At 40.5% G+C, this 16,760-nt stretch overlaps 1 long non-coding RNA gene across 1 annotated transcript in view; it reads left to right on the forward strand.

Moving 5' to 3' along the window:
* LOC143661954 (uncharacterized) overlaps positions 1–15,474 on the forward strand; it is a 104,290-nt gene extending 88,816 nt beyond the window's left edge. Inside the window, exon 3 of the long non-coding RNA XR_013165035.1 lies at positions 15,450–15,474. This is a non-coding gene — a long non-coding RNA (uncharacterized LOC143661954). The remainder of the gene's footprint in view (positions 1–15,449) is intronic.
* The last annotated feature ends 1,286 nt before the right edge of the window (positions 15,475–16,760 follow it).

Here is a 16,760-nt window from a genome sequence, read left to right on the forward strand (position 1 = left end):
CTGTTTCTCACCAGAGCTGACCCGTCTCCATGGAACTGGTCCTTGCTCAGAGCTAAATTTCATTCCCCATCCAGCCTTCCAGAAATAAGGCTGGCATTCTGTTCCCAAGCTCCAGTATCAATTTATTAATTGCTCCTGAACAGTTAAGAGGTTATTATCACAGTGAAAACCCTAACAAGAGGATTTGGGATATTGGATTAGGGTTGGGAGGGAAAAAAAAAGGTTTGCTGAACTTGTCTCAATCATGTGACGTTGTCACGGTGCTTAAAAGGGAATTTTTGCTGAGACAGACTCACACCGACCAAGTACATTAGTGGCTACAAGTGGGAGTGTCAATGTATTTATTTTTGGTGACATGTAGTCCTGTTAAGATAACAGGAAATCTGTTTTGGTTGGTTAACACATTCTCTCACTCTGGGCACACTCGCTTATGGGCCACGATATTAAGAGGCCACTCGCTGGGAATAGGGTCTGGGCAGGCACTTTTCGCTGGGTTCCTCTAAAGGCACAAGCTGATAGCTGCACCTCTCCTAGAGACCCCTGCCCCATTCACTTGTCGGAGCTGGTGCTGCAGGGCCAGGGTAGAATCCCTGACCGTCTGCCTCTCTGTAGTGGCCTTATCTCTGCTGCCCTCCTCCTTTCTGTCCCGTAGAGTAGCCAGACTGCCCCCAGGTAAGTTCACTCTGACCCAGGGACCGTAGGGAGGGCTGGGCTCTGTCAGGGCTGCCGGGCCCTGGAACAGGATGCTTCCTGCCACCTGGAGTCCTCATGGCCAGGAGCAGCCACTTGTGTCTCTTTGTAGGAGGAGACCCTGGCCTAGGAATCTAATTCCCACCCCCTGAACCAATGTCGATGGGTCTGGGGTATCAGCACGCCAGCTTCCTGTCCCTTGACGAGATGGCTGTCCCGTAGGACACACATTGCCCTCAGGACTCTGCGAGGACTGAGCCATCGCCACTCTCCCAGGGGCCTATTGATGTCCCAGCAGGGCTGGGCTGGCGCCTCCCCCCTAGGCCCCCACTGTTCCCAAGGATGGGTCCCAGTGGATCACTTTTACATGAGTCATGTCTCAGGTCCGAATGGGGGAACCATCCTATCACAGAGCCTCTGGCTCCTCCTTGCTGCATCTGTCATTCTGCAGTGGAGAGAATGCTTGTGTTTTCCCCACACTCCTAAATATCCTCTCCAAGCTACGGAGATGTGTAAGCCAACATCTGAAACTTTCGTCTAACTGACCTGGAAGTTTTGTGCATTTATCTAGATGTGGGAGCCATTCAGGCTTCCTACCCCATGGTGCTGGGCGGCAGGGGTGGGAGAGGAGGCACAGAGCACGGTGAGGTGGTGGGAGAGCCGCCGCTGCTTCTGCTCTGCCAGCCCCTAAGGGTGCCACCCAGGGCAATGGATCTGTGCCTTGGGGAGGTCCATTCGAATAACAGAAGGGAGATTGGGTTAGATGAACTCTAAGTGTCCTGGGGTGAAATGTGAGAGTTAAGCGCAAACTTTACTGCCAAGCAGGGAACGCAGCCCAGCACAGAGGGTGGGTGGTTGTGGATGAGGCTTGGCGCAGGAACTGGGAAGGGGTTTAAGAGCTGAAATCCTCAGTCCCTGTTCCCTACTGAGCACCGCAGCACGTGGGCCAGCGGGCTAGGCTGGGCTGGGTGCTGGTGTCAACACAACTCCTGTGACCCCAGGAAAAATTAGAGACGTATTAAAACTAAGGCAAAAAGAGTGACTGCCAACATCTCGATCCAGTTCTTTTTTACTATTACACATTGCAGTGCTGTAGGTGTTTATTTTTTAATTTGATGTTTGTTTCATTCATTTGACATTCATTTGTACTTCAGGAGAGGAGATGACTCCACAGGAGAGGACTAGTCCAGTAACCGGCCTGGGTCAAGCATTTGTATTAGCGGGTACAAGTTAATATCTTAGAGGTTGGGAGTGAAATGCTCAGGTCAAAATACTGCATAATAAATGAACAACTGCAGATGGGCTGAGCCAGAAAACATTGTGAATTATTTATTTTTTGTTTATTTCTATTTCCACATCTCCATTTTTCCTTTTTTTTCACTACTGCATCAAAGTTCCACCTTTCCCTCCTGCACCCCATCTATCCACAGCCTGGTTCCGTACCTTTATCTCAAACCCTCTGTCTCATCCCACACTGTCTGGAGTCGTCCCTGCTCCCACCCTCATCTCAAGACTGGTCTTCAGGGCATCTGCTTCAGAATCTCCCAGAGACTTTTCCACAGTGCAGATTTCTGTATTTTGACACTTGGTTGCTATAGACCCACTACTCTGGGATTTTCCTTTTCTGTTTTCCAAGGTTCAACAGTTCCTGCTTTCATCCCATTTCCTTTCAGTCTATTTTGTTTGAGGGTGTCAGTGGCTTCACGCATTCTCTTTGTAGGTTTGTAAGGACAGAGGCCTAAAGCTGTTGGGTGCAGAAGGTGAGAGGAGATGGCCCTTGGGCTCCTGTCACTCTGTGTGTGGCTGGATGGCCCAGCCTGGGGGTACAGCCAGCACCCGCCCATGTAGACGATGGCACTGCAGTTCCCCAAGTTCTCCTTAAGTTCTCTAGAGCACTCAAAGGTGGAAGGGAAAGCAAATGAAAAAACTGTATTTTGAGGGAATGAGCTTGGTGGAAATTTTTAGGATATAGACCAAAGTATACATTTGGATCTCTCACTTAGAAAGATATTTCATGGTTCTATGTATCCCTGATGTAACTATTATTCCTTTCTCTAATAAGAAATCTTTACCCTTCTTAAGAAATTGGTAAGCACATTGAAAAAGTAATAATGATGAACTTATTTTGGAGCCTATTTTTCCAAATAAGTAAAGAAACTCTCCAGAATAATTGCATCATTACAACAGTATTTTAATTTATAGTAAAAGTAGGAAAAAAAATAGCAAATAATTCTTAGGGATCTTTCCTGTGTTTGGAGTGACATACATTTCTACCACAAGAAGGGAACTAAGAAAACTTCATTTCCTGTGAAATGCTGGAATATAAATTACATTGACAAGATTCCTGCAGCAAAGCGTAAAAAGCTCCATTTAACTCACTGCAGTGAATTTCTTTCATTCGCTCAACATCACTTGTGTGTGAGTGATTTTTCCTGGCCAGTTAGCCTAACAACATTGCTGTTACATGAATTAAGTGTGCATGGGGGAAAAATGTGCATGGGAGATTTAGTATTTAAAAAATATATTCCTTCCATGAAATTCATTTTGTAATCTGAAGTATAAATCTGTGACTATATCAAACATTTTCAAATAAAACACACAATTAATAAATGCTAAAAAAAGAAAGAAAAAATGCTTGTTATTAATCTGAGAATCCTAACAGATAGAACACAAGTCTGAACTGTCAACTGAGTCATTGGCAGTCGTCTGGCCACCACCTCATTCCGTGCCCCTTTGTGGGGGCTCTTGCCTGAGTCCTGCAGAAGCCGGCTTTGTTAGACATAAGCTATAAGAACTGAGTCTGACTTGAAGGAAACGGAAAAAGGTATTATTGTTAGAGGGGATGGTTTATTTTAAAATAAACATTCCAGTAAATCTAGATCCCACTTGCTCGCATAAGGTTTGGAGGTCAGCTGGAAATGATCTTTCCTGGAATGTCTTTGGGAAAAATCCACTAAAAAAATAGTTACTTTTGTTTTTATATTAGTAGTAAAAACCTTGCCTGAGGTTGACCAGGTGTCACTTAAAGAATTTTCCTGCAGCTTCGATTTACAAAATGATTCATAGCTCCAAACCTGTGTATACATATATGTAATCAGTATTTGTACAAGAATGCTCTATAGTTGATGTTTTTAGGGGACAAAACCAGAGAATATGATTAATAACAAATTTTATATTGGCTAAATAAGACAGAAAACAATAAAAATGTTATTGTCTTAAGGTTTCAATATGGCATAGTAAAGATATTTCTATCATCTTTTTTTTTTCCCTCAAAATTCACCACAAACTACAAGGAGAAAAGAGACAGAAAATGTGAAGTCTACCATCAATGATGTTAAGAAGCAACTGAAGACAGGTGGCAGGGAGTGGGTTCGCCCGGCAGAACCTGGGAAATCTATAGGAACATGGATTGCCAGGCATTACACAGGAAGTGCTGGTTCACAGGATATGGTGCTCCAGCAGGGATCTCAGCTCCAAAGACAGCTGGTGGGAGAGGCTGCGTGACCATGTCTGGGTCTTCAGTGGTTGTGATGTTAGGTTCTGGTGTCAACTTGGCCAAGTGATTATGCCCAGTAGTCTGGTCAGGCAAGCACTGGCCTGACTGTTGCTGCAAGGATATTTTGTTGCTGGTTGATAAATTGTAAGGCTGGTGTATTAAATCATCAGTCAGGTGATTACATCTGTGGCTGATTACATCTGCAGTCAACTAAGGCGTGTCTCCTACAACAAGATAATCCAGTCAATAGAAGGCTTTTAAGGAAGAAGAAAGACCTTTTCTCAGCTTCTTCAGCCAGCGATCCTCTCCTGTGGAGTTTGTCCAGATCCTGCATCAGGGCTGCCAGCTTCACAGCCTATCTTACCAGTTTTGGAGTCTTCCATTCCCACAGTTGCATGAGACACCTTTATAAATCTCATACTTGTAGATCTTTCCCGTGGGTTCTGTTTCTCTACAGAACCCAACTTATACAGTGGTAAACATCCCATTTCCTTTCTCCATCCAGCCCTGGAATACAGCTAAAAGGACCCTTCAGATAAGTACTGGAGGGTCTTTCTCCAGAAAAAATTGAGATTCTTCAGAGAACAGACCTACAAGTACTGGCAGTTGGGGTCCTCAATAAAAATAAATCCAGTTTGCCACCCATCAGCCCACCCATTGGCAGCTCTGCCTCCTTGGGGACTTCCTGTCAACATTTTGGTGCTTCAGAGACAGACAGAGATGACTGGGTGTGCAAGGAGTCATGGAGGAAAAGTTTAAATAAGAAGCAAACAAATGGTAAAAGAAATTCAGAGAAAATAGTGAGTTGGAAAAGAATTTCAGAAAGACCATAATCTGTGTCCTCAAGAGAAGGATGTTCTTTAAAGATACAAACAAGGAAGAACTCTTCTAAATAAATAATACAAATGAAAATGTAAATATAATATTTAATAAAAGTTTTGAGGTTTTAGAATGAAAAGAAGTGAGGGTAGACATTAGAGAGAAAAGATAAGAAAATTAGAGGCTCAACCAGTCAGAGGAGCAATCTAATAGTAGGAGTCCCTGAAAGAGTAAAAAGAAAATAGCAGGAGAAAAATTGTCAAAAATAATAAAATAAAATTTCCCCAAACCAAAGAACACTAATCAGACTGAAATAACCCTGAGTGTGAATGTCCAGCACAATGGATAAGAAAAAGCCCACACCATAGCATAATGATTTTAGTATAATGATAAAGAAAAGTTGCTGGAAAAATCCAGAGGACAAAGACAGGTCAAAGAACCTGGCAAAGGATGGCACCTGTCTTCTCAACAGTAAAAGTGAAACAAGAAAATGAAGGAAAAGCTCTTGCAATTTTTTATTTTCAATCTTGCAAATTTTATTTTTTAACCTAAATTCCTATGTTGAAATACATGCCATTCAAGAGTGAGGGTAGACTACATAAATTTTGAGATGTAAAAAAGTGCCAGGAATCTACTTCCAAAGCTCCTTTCCTCAGGAAGCTATCGGAAAACATATCTCCACAAAATGAGAAGTAAAAAAAAAGAAGGAGAAAGTGTTGGTCTAGATATAGAGAATGCAGCACAGGAGAAAAGGAAATGCAGCCACTGATGGTAGAAGACCAGATTTCAGGCCAGTAACCGTGCAGCATGCTTAGACAGCAGCAGGTCTAGACTGCAGGGGATAGAGAGAAATGGAGATAAGGAGAGAGAAAAGGAGAGTAGAGGAGACACGAGTAATTGGAATTGATGGATTTTCTAATGCAGTTGATTGTATAGAAAAATAGCACTGGAAGGGTTTGCACAACAACAAAAAATGTAAAAGACAATGAAATATTCAAAGCAAATTAAAGAAAAAGTAGAAAATGATGCACATATTAACTCCAGGTAAAATGAAAGGTTTAATAAAATGAAAATATAATGAAAACATATTGGCTAGAAATAAATAATTAACTGTATCTAGCAAAACTAATTTTGGGTTAAGCCAAAATAAAATAAAATTATATTGATGTGTTGAAGAGAGAGAAAAAGAGCATGCAAGTGTGCTAAAATCCTCAATTTCTGAAACTTTTTATTAATATTGTATAAAATTATTGCATCAAAAGAAAAGCAGTTTGTACACACCTATTATTTAGAAACATCAGGGAGGTGGACACAGCTGAGATGTTGAATGTGGTTTCTTCTGGGCAAAAGAATGCTGTGAAAGATCAGTAGGCTAGGAATGTTGTTTTTATTTGGATTTTTAAATAAGCCTTTTAGAAGTATTTCACTTTTAAAACTATTTGCAAATAATACTTTGATGAAATAAACGATAAAAAAAGTTGAATATTCAACCTAACATTTCTGAAACTTTGAGATTCCATAACAGTGCTATCTCATGGACAATAAATTACAGGGTCAAAACACTGGGGTCTAAAATCAATATGAGAATTTCTTTCCATTGGACCATATTGAACATATGGTTCAAAAAAGACAAGTAAGTAAATCTGAAAGGATTCTCCCCTGTCCCCATCACACACGAGGGACACCTGGTTGTGAGTTGTTACCAGTTTGGTTTTCACCCCCAGGTGGGCTTGGAGTTGTGTTGGGAAGGGAACAGAAGATGTGTGGTGGCAGAAATGTTGGTGTGGCTTGTCAGTCCCTGGTCAGTTGGCTGGGGACAGGTGGGGACACTAATGTCTTGGGGGTTTCAGACATGGGGATGGGGGATGAAAAGATACATGAGAATAAGGAAAAGGCTCCGGGATTCAGACTTCAAGTGTGTACAAGAATGTACAAGAGTCCATAGTTTGAAGCAAATTCAATTTCTTAATTAAAGAACAATCTCTATAGATATTGAGGGGCACAGCTTTTACTGCTTGTTAAATTGATTTTTTTCCTTAACAAGAGCATACTTCTCTCTTCTCCTTTGTTGAATTTAGACCTTTCAGAAAGGGCTGGATTTTCATTACTTCAAATTAGAGTCTTTAATTCTTCCTATAAAACATGTGCAGAATATATATGGGGAAGGATTTTTTACTTTGTCCATCAAATGTTCCAGATTCATTAGGAGGGACAGGTTCTGAGCAGGAGGGGTCTGTGGCAGCCCCAACTTACCCCCTCCTGGAACGCTTCTGGCTCATGGTATGCAGGTGCCAGCTGACAAGGACAAGTGTCTGCCAAGTGCAGGCCACCAGCAGACAGAGGGTAGACTGGGCAAGGGTAAAGTTGCAGTCCTAAAAAGCACTTGTTTTCTGATTGTCATCGATAATGTCCTGGGCACACACCCTGCTGCTGGCCAAGGAGTGGATGGGTGGTCAGGGGGCCAGGCGGGCAGGGCGTCATCCGAACACACACATTTGTGGCCGTTTTCTCTGAAAGGAATGGAAGGGAGAGTCCTCTGCCATGCTTGTCTTGCTCTACACATCCAGTTGGCCATCCTGCCCAAGACTAACTGCCTCACCAAATAAGCACTGAACAGACGTTCAGAAGTTCATGCCCTCACATGCACCCACCACATGCCTAACCCAGAGAATCATTCGCTTGTCTGTGGCTCTGAGCATCCCCAAAGGGGCCTCCAGGTGTGTCCAGAAGAAGTCTGTCCTTGCAGCTTCATGCTCCATTCCACGGAGGAACTGCCCTCTTCAAACCTGCAGGCTTATCAGTCATTTGAAGTGAGGAGGGGGTCTCTTTCGTATTATGATTGTTGGTGGGTAGAGGAGGGTCTGGCTTGAGCTCAGAGCAGTGAGCTCTTTTGTGATGTAGCTGTATGGCCGGCTAAGTCCACAATTCAACACCCCACAAAGCGATATTCCCATTGAGCTCACTCGTCTTGGTGTCCTTGGTGTCCTCGGTGCTTCTGCCACCAGGTGGCAAGGGGGGTTATAGGGTCACGGAGAGCACAGGGTCAGTGGTGCCCAGGCCAGCCTGACTGGGCTGTTGCTGACTGTTGCCTTGATCCAGCAGAAACCACTGCTGCCATCTCCTGTGACCTCTTCGCCCCAAGACCTCCTAAATCACAGTGCTCCCATGATGGGGGAGATGCCTTCTACTCTCCATGCTACATGGAACCAAAGACTGTCCCACAGCGACTCTTCTTAGCTCTGCACAACTTCCCCCCCCCCCCGCCCCACTCTGCCCTGGGTGGGACAAGTTTGGTTCCACTGTACCCAGGCTGAAGGCTTCCCGTTACGTCCAGGTCCTCTTCACTCACTTCACTTGCCCATGATTTTGAGGGAAACTCTTGTACATTTTTACAATCTGGCTTCCGTTTTCTCCTACTTCTCAGGTGTGACAAGTGTGTCTCTATATTTCTAAACCCTCAACCCCAGTGATGTACAGGATTCTCCAACCTGAGAGTCCAGCTCAACATCAGAAAGGCTGAGGGACACGACTCAGCTCCACTGCAGAAAACATCCAAATCTCACGAGAATGGATTGCCCAGAGGTGTGTCTTTAACTCCTTTAACAGGTTAGGGAGTGGGGTGGTGGTGAGTATCCACTGCCTTTAATGTTGGAACAGATGCATCATCCAGGAATTCCTCATTTCCTGGATTTCTAGCCATACTCCCACCTGGGACTCTGTTCAAGAAAGAGAATAACTCTCCCCTAAGTGCACTACAGCACATCCTTCTCCCGCTTTAGCTCAGAACTGGAGAACTCTGCTTTCGTTTGGTGTGGTTTATGGCCAAGATTGTTTCACTCATGTCCTGGGCATTTCTCCTGCTACTGTCCCCTTCTGTAAGACCTTTCCTCAAGCCCTTTCACTCTGTCCTATTTATTATGTTGTACCCTCCTGGCTCGACTTATCCACGGACCTTACCCTCACCCTGTGGTGTTCCTAGTGAAAGACTAGCATTGCTGTGGCGGGAGAATGCTTGTGAATCCTGATCACCAAACTTCTTTTTGCTTTGCCTGGGCCCTTTGGAGGGTGGTGAATCCTACACAGCTTCTGCATTACATTTTAGGGGAATAAGTAGAATAATTAATAATTGGTGGAGTCTATAGTTTCAGAGAAAAAATTGGATTTACGTGTACTGTGAATGTAGGTTTGACTTCCAGCTCTCCCAGGTTTTGGGTTTTCCAATAATAAGAGTAACAGCTTTCATTTATTTATTGCCTACTATGTCCTGAACAGTGTATAATGCCATTTTTCATGGATTAAAGAATTAATGCCCTCCAAAATTGTCAGAGTACTATCACCAGTTAATACATGAAAAAAATGAAGTTGAGAAGATGAAATAATTTGTTCACGGGCACAAAGATAACGAGGTGTAGGATTTCAAAAGGTATTTGCTAAATGAATAAAATAAATGCATACCTAAATAAAAATTAAGTTGGATTAGAATAGGTGCTATGGAGGAAATAACACAAGGTAAAGTGACAGAGTGGGATGGGTTGGGGAGCAACTTTCATGGTAAAATCAGAGAAGCCTCTTGAAGAAAATAGTAGCTGTGCTGAGATGTATGGAACGAGGCACCCACAGAGGAAGACAAGGGAGCATTCCAGGCAAAAGAAATGCCTGTCAGAAGGACGTAAAGCGGGAAAAACTGGGCATGCTGGAGAAAGAGAAGGAGGCGGTGTGCCTAGAACATTTACTTCAGTGAGAAGCTACTGGGACTTTTGGCATATCATAGCTCTTCAGAGACAGAGGAGATCTTCCTGTGTAGAACATCTGATATTTGTAGCTTGTCAGGTCTTCTACAGTTTGATTCTGGTGCAGAATCCCAAACTAACTATACTTCCCAATCTTCTTAGCTGTTAGGCTGTAGACCTGTCGCTTGGATTCTGGCAGGCAAGCTCATCCACACACGACTCTAATTTGGAAATGAATTACCAGAGAGATCAGGTGTGGAGTGGGCTGCTCATCTGGGCTGCTATACGTGGCAGCAAAAGCAGGTTTATTTCTGGGGCCAGTTCTGTCATGCAATTCTGGAACTTGTTCCTGGAAGCTCAGAGCTTCTTCCAGCCCCTCCAGTGGGGCTGTGAGCTTTCTGATATCCCTTCATCAATCTTGTTCTGCTTTAAACCAGCTGGAGTGGATTCTTTTCTGCAACTAAGAAATCATTGACCATTATCATTTCACCAATAAGGAATAATCCATGTAAATTATTAAAGACTGAAAACAGATCTCAGTTTAAACAAAATGTAGCACTCAAGTCCCCAAACTTAGAACACAGAGCAAGCTACTTTCTTTCCTCTGCTGTTTTTGCCCCTGCCTCACACAGTTATCTCTACTGTTGAATGTCTGATGTGTAGATGTGTGCATATGGCCACTCGCAGCAGACCAGTGACCTCCCAGTGGGGCTCCGACCAGCAGCGTCCTGCGTACCTGGGATCTCCTGAAGATCAGGCTCATCCGCAGCCCCCCCACCCCCAGATGCCCTGAAATGAGCTCTTGAGGTTGGTTCCAGCAATAGGCTCTAATTGGCATTCTAGGTGATTCTGACGCTCACTAAAATTTGAGAGCCACTGTGGTAGCACAGCACCCCAGCATCAAAATGTAATTCTAAGCATCAATAGAAGGAATCCTAGGCTAGGATAGGATCGTAATCCTAGGACAGGACTGTAGCAGTACAAGTTTAAAGCCTTTTAGCAAAGAGTACATTTCTTTGTGCATTTATGACTTTCCCCATAGCTTGGTGTATTTGAGTTTTTTAAAAATTATATAGACAAAATTGATGAGTCTCTAGGGAAAGTCAGATCACTGACCTCGTGAGAGTAGCTTATAGTCTCATAGAGGATATGGTTTCAGGGTTAAGGACAAAATGAATACCACATTAAACTATATGCATCATGAATTTCTAGAATAAATGGTGTTCCTTTTCTCTGATACTGAGAAGGTTGGTTGAAGAGAATGCTCTAGCTTCAGCTCCAGTGTCATCTCCATAATCTTTTGAGTACAATGCCATAAATAGCACTTTTTTTTTTCTGCCATGAAACTTTGGAATTTACAAAATGCCTTCATTCATTTAATTGTTTATTCCTGAGATGCATTGAGTCTATTGGTACATTGATTCATCAGAGATATATTGAGTGCCTGCTATGCACTACTCTAAATAAAACAGCAAGGTTTCTGCCCTGATGGAGCTTACACTCCAGTGAGAGAAACAGACAATAAAGCTCGAAGTCACACACCCCAAATAAAGGGTGATGGGAGAGATAAGCCAAGCAGACTCCAGGGAGAGGATCCGTCTAGGCAGAGGAATGTTGAGGGTATGTTACATGGTCAAAGCCAACAAGGAAGCCATGGGCACTGAAGTGAGGTGACCGTGACTGAGCAGAGGAGAATATGAGAGATGACGTTTGACCCATGGCCCAGGCCAGATCCTGTAACGCCCTGCCCACACTAGAAAGGGACTTTTACTTTATGTGGCATGGAATAGGAGGCTGTTGGAGGTATTTGAGCATAGACTGAGATCTGACTTAGGATGAGACCAGAACTGCTGGGCAAGAGTTAAGACAGTAGTTTAGGTGAGAGATGATGGCAGCTTGAGTTAGTATGCATTTGATGCCTGATCTCATCAGCACCAGATATATCCCTGCAAAGTAAACATTACTGTTCTCAGTTTATCACTTGTTTGTCATTAAGTAAGGAAGTGGAAGTTAAAAAAAAGTAAGTGTCTTACCAAGGCCATGCAATTAGCTCAATATCAGGGCTCCAACTTGAAGTTCAGAGTGACTTCTACTGTGTCAAGCCATCAAAAGACAGATGTTAACGGACTTCTGGTCTACTTGTTCTATTAATTATTGAGAGAGAGAGGTGTTCAAATATTTTGCTGTGATTATGGACTTGTCTGTTTTTCCTGCAGTTCTCTCAGTTTATGCTTTGTGTATTTTCAAAGCTTTGTTAAGTATTTAGATATGTAAGATTATGTTCTCTTGATGAATTGACCCTTTTATTATTATGAAATGAAACTTTTTATCCCTGTTAATATGCATTTTCTGAAATATATTTTATTTTATATTAATATAGCCATTATAGCTTTCTTGTAATTGCTGTTACTATGATGCATTTTTTTCATCTTTATATTTTTATATAAAGATGCACTTTATATTTTAAAGTGCATTTATTATAGGCAACATATAGTTGGGTTATATTTCTTTATGCAATCCAACAATTTTTGTTTTTCAAATGAGATGTTTAGAGTATTTTTATTTAATGTAGCTATTGACATTGTTGGGTATAAATATATCATCCTGATATGTATTATCTACTTGTCCCATTTGATCTTTGTTCCCAGTTCCCTCTTTTTTTCTTTTCTTTTTTCTTTTTTTTGGAGGGGGTAATAATTGGATATTTTTATGATTCCATTTTATTTCCTTTGTTGAACAGGTGGTTAAACTCTTTACTATACTATTTTAGTGCTTATTTTAGGGTTGATGTTATACATTTTTAACATCATGGTTTATCTTCATGTGATATTATCACTCCTTATGTAGTTTAAGAATATTAGAACAATTAATTCCAGTCTTCTCTCTTGGCCTTTGCTTTGTTATTGTCATTAATTTTACTTCCAAATATACTATAACCCTCCAAATACATAGTTATAAATTTTGCTTTAAAAGTAATCTTTTAGATGATTTAAAAATAAGAAAAAAATTTTTATTTACCAAGAAGATTATGTATCTGGTGTTCTTTTTTTTTTGTGTAGATCCATATTTCTATTTGGTATGATTTTCTTTCTGTCTGAAGTACTGCATTTACCATTTCTTGTAGTACAGATCTGCTGGTGATGAAGAATTTCAACTTTATACATCTGAAAACTTTTAATTTTATATTTATATCTATAAGATATTTTTGCTGGGCACAGAATTTTAAGTTGACCCTTTATTTACATCAGCATCTGGAAGATATCTCCAGTCTCATCTGGTCTACATTGTTTATTATGAGATGTTTGAGGTCATTTTTAACTTTGTGTTAAAATTTGTCTTTTATTTCTGTACATCATTTGTCTTTTATCTCCTGGTGCTTTTGTCTTTATCACTGGGTTGTAAGCAATTTGAGGATGGGGTCACTTGGTGTAATTTTTTTCATGTTTCTTGAGCTTGTGCTTTGTTTAATTTCTTGGATGTATGGGTTGATAGTTTTCATATAATTTGGTAAGTTTTTGGCCTATTTTTCCAAAAATTTTTTGAATCTCCTTCTCTCTCAGGGACTCCAACTGCATGTATTTTATGTCACCTGAAATTGTTCCACAGTGAACCAATGCAATTTTCATATTTTTGTCTTCTTTTACCTCCCTGCATTTCAATTTTGATAGTTTCCTCCGTTATGATTTCAAATTCATTAATCTTTTCTTTTGCAGTGTCTAATCTGGTGTTAATTCCATCTGTTGTATAGATAATCTCAGATATTGTAGTTTTCAGCTCTAGAAGTTTGATTTGGTTCTTATTTCATTTTTATTTTATCTCTTCCAGGTCTTACTTAACAAGCTTAATCTTTACTCCATGTTTAAATACAGAATACCATTATAATAACTTGTTTACTATCCTTCTCTAACATTTAAATCATTTCTGTTTTTTTCTTCTCGATCAGTTTGACTGATTGTTTTTAATACTTGTTATGCATTATATTTCCTTGCCTAATAATTTTTGATTGGTTGCCAGATATTTAAAATTTTCCCTTGTTGGGTGTTGGATATTTTGTATCCCTATAAATTTTTTATTGTATTTTATTTTCATCATTTTTATTGTGAAATATATATATATATACACACTGAAAAGTGCTAAACTTCAAAGTTCAGTTTACAAGTAGTTATAAATTTCAAAGCACTGTATGGGTTGCAATTCTGTAAATATTTATGAGCTTTGTTCTGGTGTTATGGAATACAGTTATGTTTCTTAGAAAAAGTTTGATCCTTTCAGGTCTTAGGACCAGAACTACATTTAGTTTAGGGATAATTATTTTTTCTACTAATGAGGCAAAATTCCTCTGAGTTCTCTATATAAGTGCCCTAAGAATTGTGACTTTCCCACTCTGGTTGGTGGAAACAGGAACTATTCTCAGCCCTAAGTGAACTCAGGGAATTGTTCCCTCCAATCCTTTCAAGCGGTTCTTTCTCCAGGATCATGTACTTTCCCCACGTGCATGTGCTGATCATTTCTCAGCTGAAAACTTGAGGTCTCTGGAGCTCTCTTTTTCAGTGCAGCTCTCCTCTCTGCACTCTCCCCTATGAACTCCACCTGCCTTGGCCTGCCCAGACCCCCAGCTCTCTGTCAACTCAGAGAGACTTCCAGGTTCTGTCTGTGTCCCCCATACTCTCTTACATCCTGAAACTCTCTAGAAAAAAATGGGCCATTGTAAAGCTCACCTTATTTTCTTTCTGTCTCTCTATGATTATTGTCCATTATTGCCTGTAGTTCAATGTCTTAAAACCATTATGTCATATATTTAATCAGTTTTTTAGTGGTTTCATTGAGGAGTGCATTTTTGGTCCCATTTTTTTCAGGAAGATTCTGGTGCAACATTTTCTTTTTTTTCCATTTCAAACCACTTTAATATGTGCAATTCAGTGATATTATTTGTAGTCACAATATAGTGCTTCCATTGCCGCCATCCATTACCAAAATTTTTCATCACCAAAATCTGGTGGCGACTTTTAATATAATGAAATTGTCAGGTTGATATATTAACATTTGCATAGCATTTTATAGTTTACAGAACTATAAAGGGATCATAACCATCTTTCCTAAATTCAAACTTTTAAACTTTCTCCAAAGTTTAATAGCAACTTTTTTGTTACTTTTAAAAACATTTTACATTCTACTTAAATGCCTCTCTCCTCCTCAACTTAAATTCAATCTTATTCTGATGATGTTGTTATGCAAATCTGAATAGGCACATTCTATGATAGACATGTGTTAAAAAAAATTGATCCCCATGTTTACATTTAACTTGAACTTTTAAGAGAATAAGAACTTATGATAAGGACAGTTTTGGGAAAGTTTCAGCTGAGTGTTTCCTGAGCTGACTTTACTGAAAGAGCTGACTTTGCTAGAAAAACATCTAATCACAAAGAAATAAGCCAAAAACTAACCTATAAATCAACACTCGCTAGCTTAATGGCCAATTCAAAGCAGAGCCTCACTTTCGGAAGACCCCCCTTCTGCGACTTAAGCAAATGTCAAGCATTCACTACAATTTCCCATTCAAAAATCTTCTAACTATAAATTGTATATATAAACTTACTAAAATTCTAAATCTGGTATTTATCTCTTTACAGACAATACTCCTTGCTTGCAAAGAGTTGCTTCTCAGTAAACCTTGTTTACTCATAATCAGTTTGATTGGAATTTCTTTTTCACAGTGTTCTGATGTCAGAAGTGGGAATTCCCATTGTGTGTCCAGTCTCCAGTGCTGAACCTACCGGGACCCCTGTGCTCGTCAGTGACCCGATGTTTGGTTGGGAGGCTTCCTCTGGTGAGTCAGTCTCAGCTTGGAGCGCCGTCCTTTTTATGGAGCTGTCTGACTTATTGATTAGCTTTGAATTTGGATTTGATTTTGACTTTGAGGTTGTTGTCAAGACCATTTGAGGTAAATTACCCTTTTATTTGTTTTTGAGACCCACTGTAACCTATTAGATGAAATTTGAAATTCAGTATCACTTGAAATAGACTCTTTCTGCTCTTACAAATTTCCTTTACCACTTCTGGTGAAAACTCCTGCTTCTTATGTGTTTTTACACTATGGTGTGTCTACCTGTAACTTTCTACATTAATAGGCTGGCCTTACTGATAATAACTTCGAGTTACAAAGGCTCTTATGAGGTATATTTGATATGAGTAAAATAACTCATTTGATAGGTGTACTAGAAAACAAGATATCCAGCACTCCTCAAAAGGAATGGGGTGCATTCTTTGATGATAGGGCATCCAAATGAAATGGAAGTTAAAAACTGACCTCCTTAAAAATTCATTGAGTTGAACAATCTCTTTATAAATTCTGGATACTAGACCTTTATCTGATATGTCATTTCCAAATAGTATCTCCCATTGTGTAGGCTGTCTTACAGCCAACCCAATTACAAAATGGGAAAAAGACTTGAACAGACACCTACCAGAAGAGGAAATACAAATGGCCAAAAGGCACATGAAGAGATGCTCAATGTCCCTGGCCATTAGAGAAATGCAAATCAAAACCACAATGGGATATCATCTCACACCCACCAGAATGGCCATTATCAACAAAACAGAAAATGACAAGTGCTGGAGAGGATGCGGAGAAAGAGGCACACTTATCCACTGTTGGTGGGAATGTCAAATGGTGCAACCACTGTGGAAGGCAGTTTGGCGGTTCCTCAAAAAGCTGAATATAGAATTGCCATACGACCCAGCAATACCATTGCTGGGTATCTACTCAAAGGACTTAAGGGCAAAGACACAAACGGACATTTGCACACCAATGTTTATAGCAGCATTATTTACAATTGCAAAGAGATGGAAACAGACAAAATGTCCATCAACAGAAGAATGGCTAAACAAACTGTGGTATATACATACGATGGAATATTATGCAGCTTTAAGACAGAATAAACTTATGAAGCATGTAATAACATGGATGGACCTAGAGAACATTATGCTGAGTGAGTCCAACCAAAAACTAAAGGACAAATACTGTA

The sequence above is a fragment of the Tamandua tetradactyla genome, chromosome 18 (genome assembly GCF_023851605.1).
Source record: "Tamandua tetradactyla isolate mTamTet1 chromosome 18, mTamTet1.pri, whole genome shotgun sequence".
NCBI classification, from domain to species: domain Eukaryota; kingdom Metazoa; phylum Chordata; class Mammalia; order Pilosa; family Myrmecophagidae; genus Tamandua; species Tamandua tetradactyla.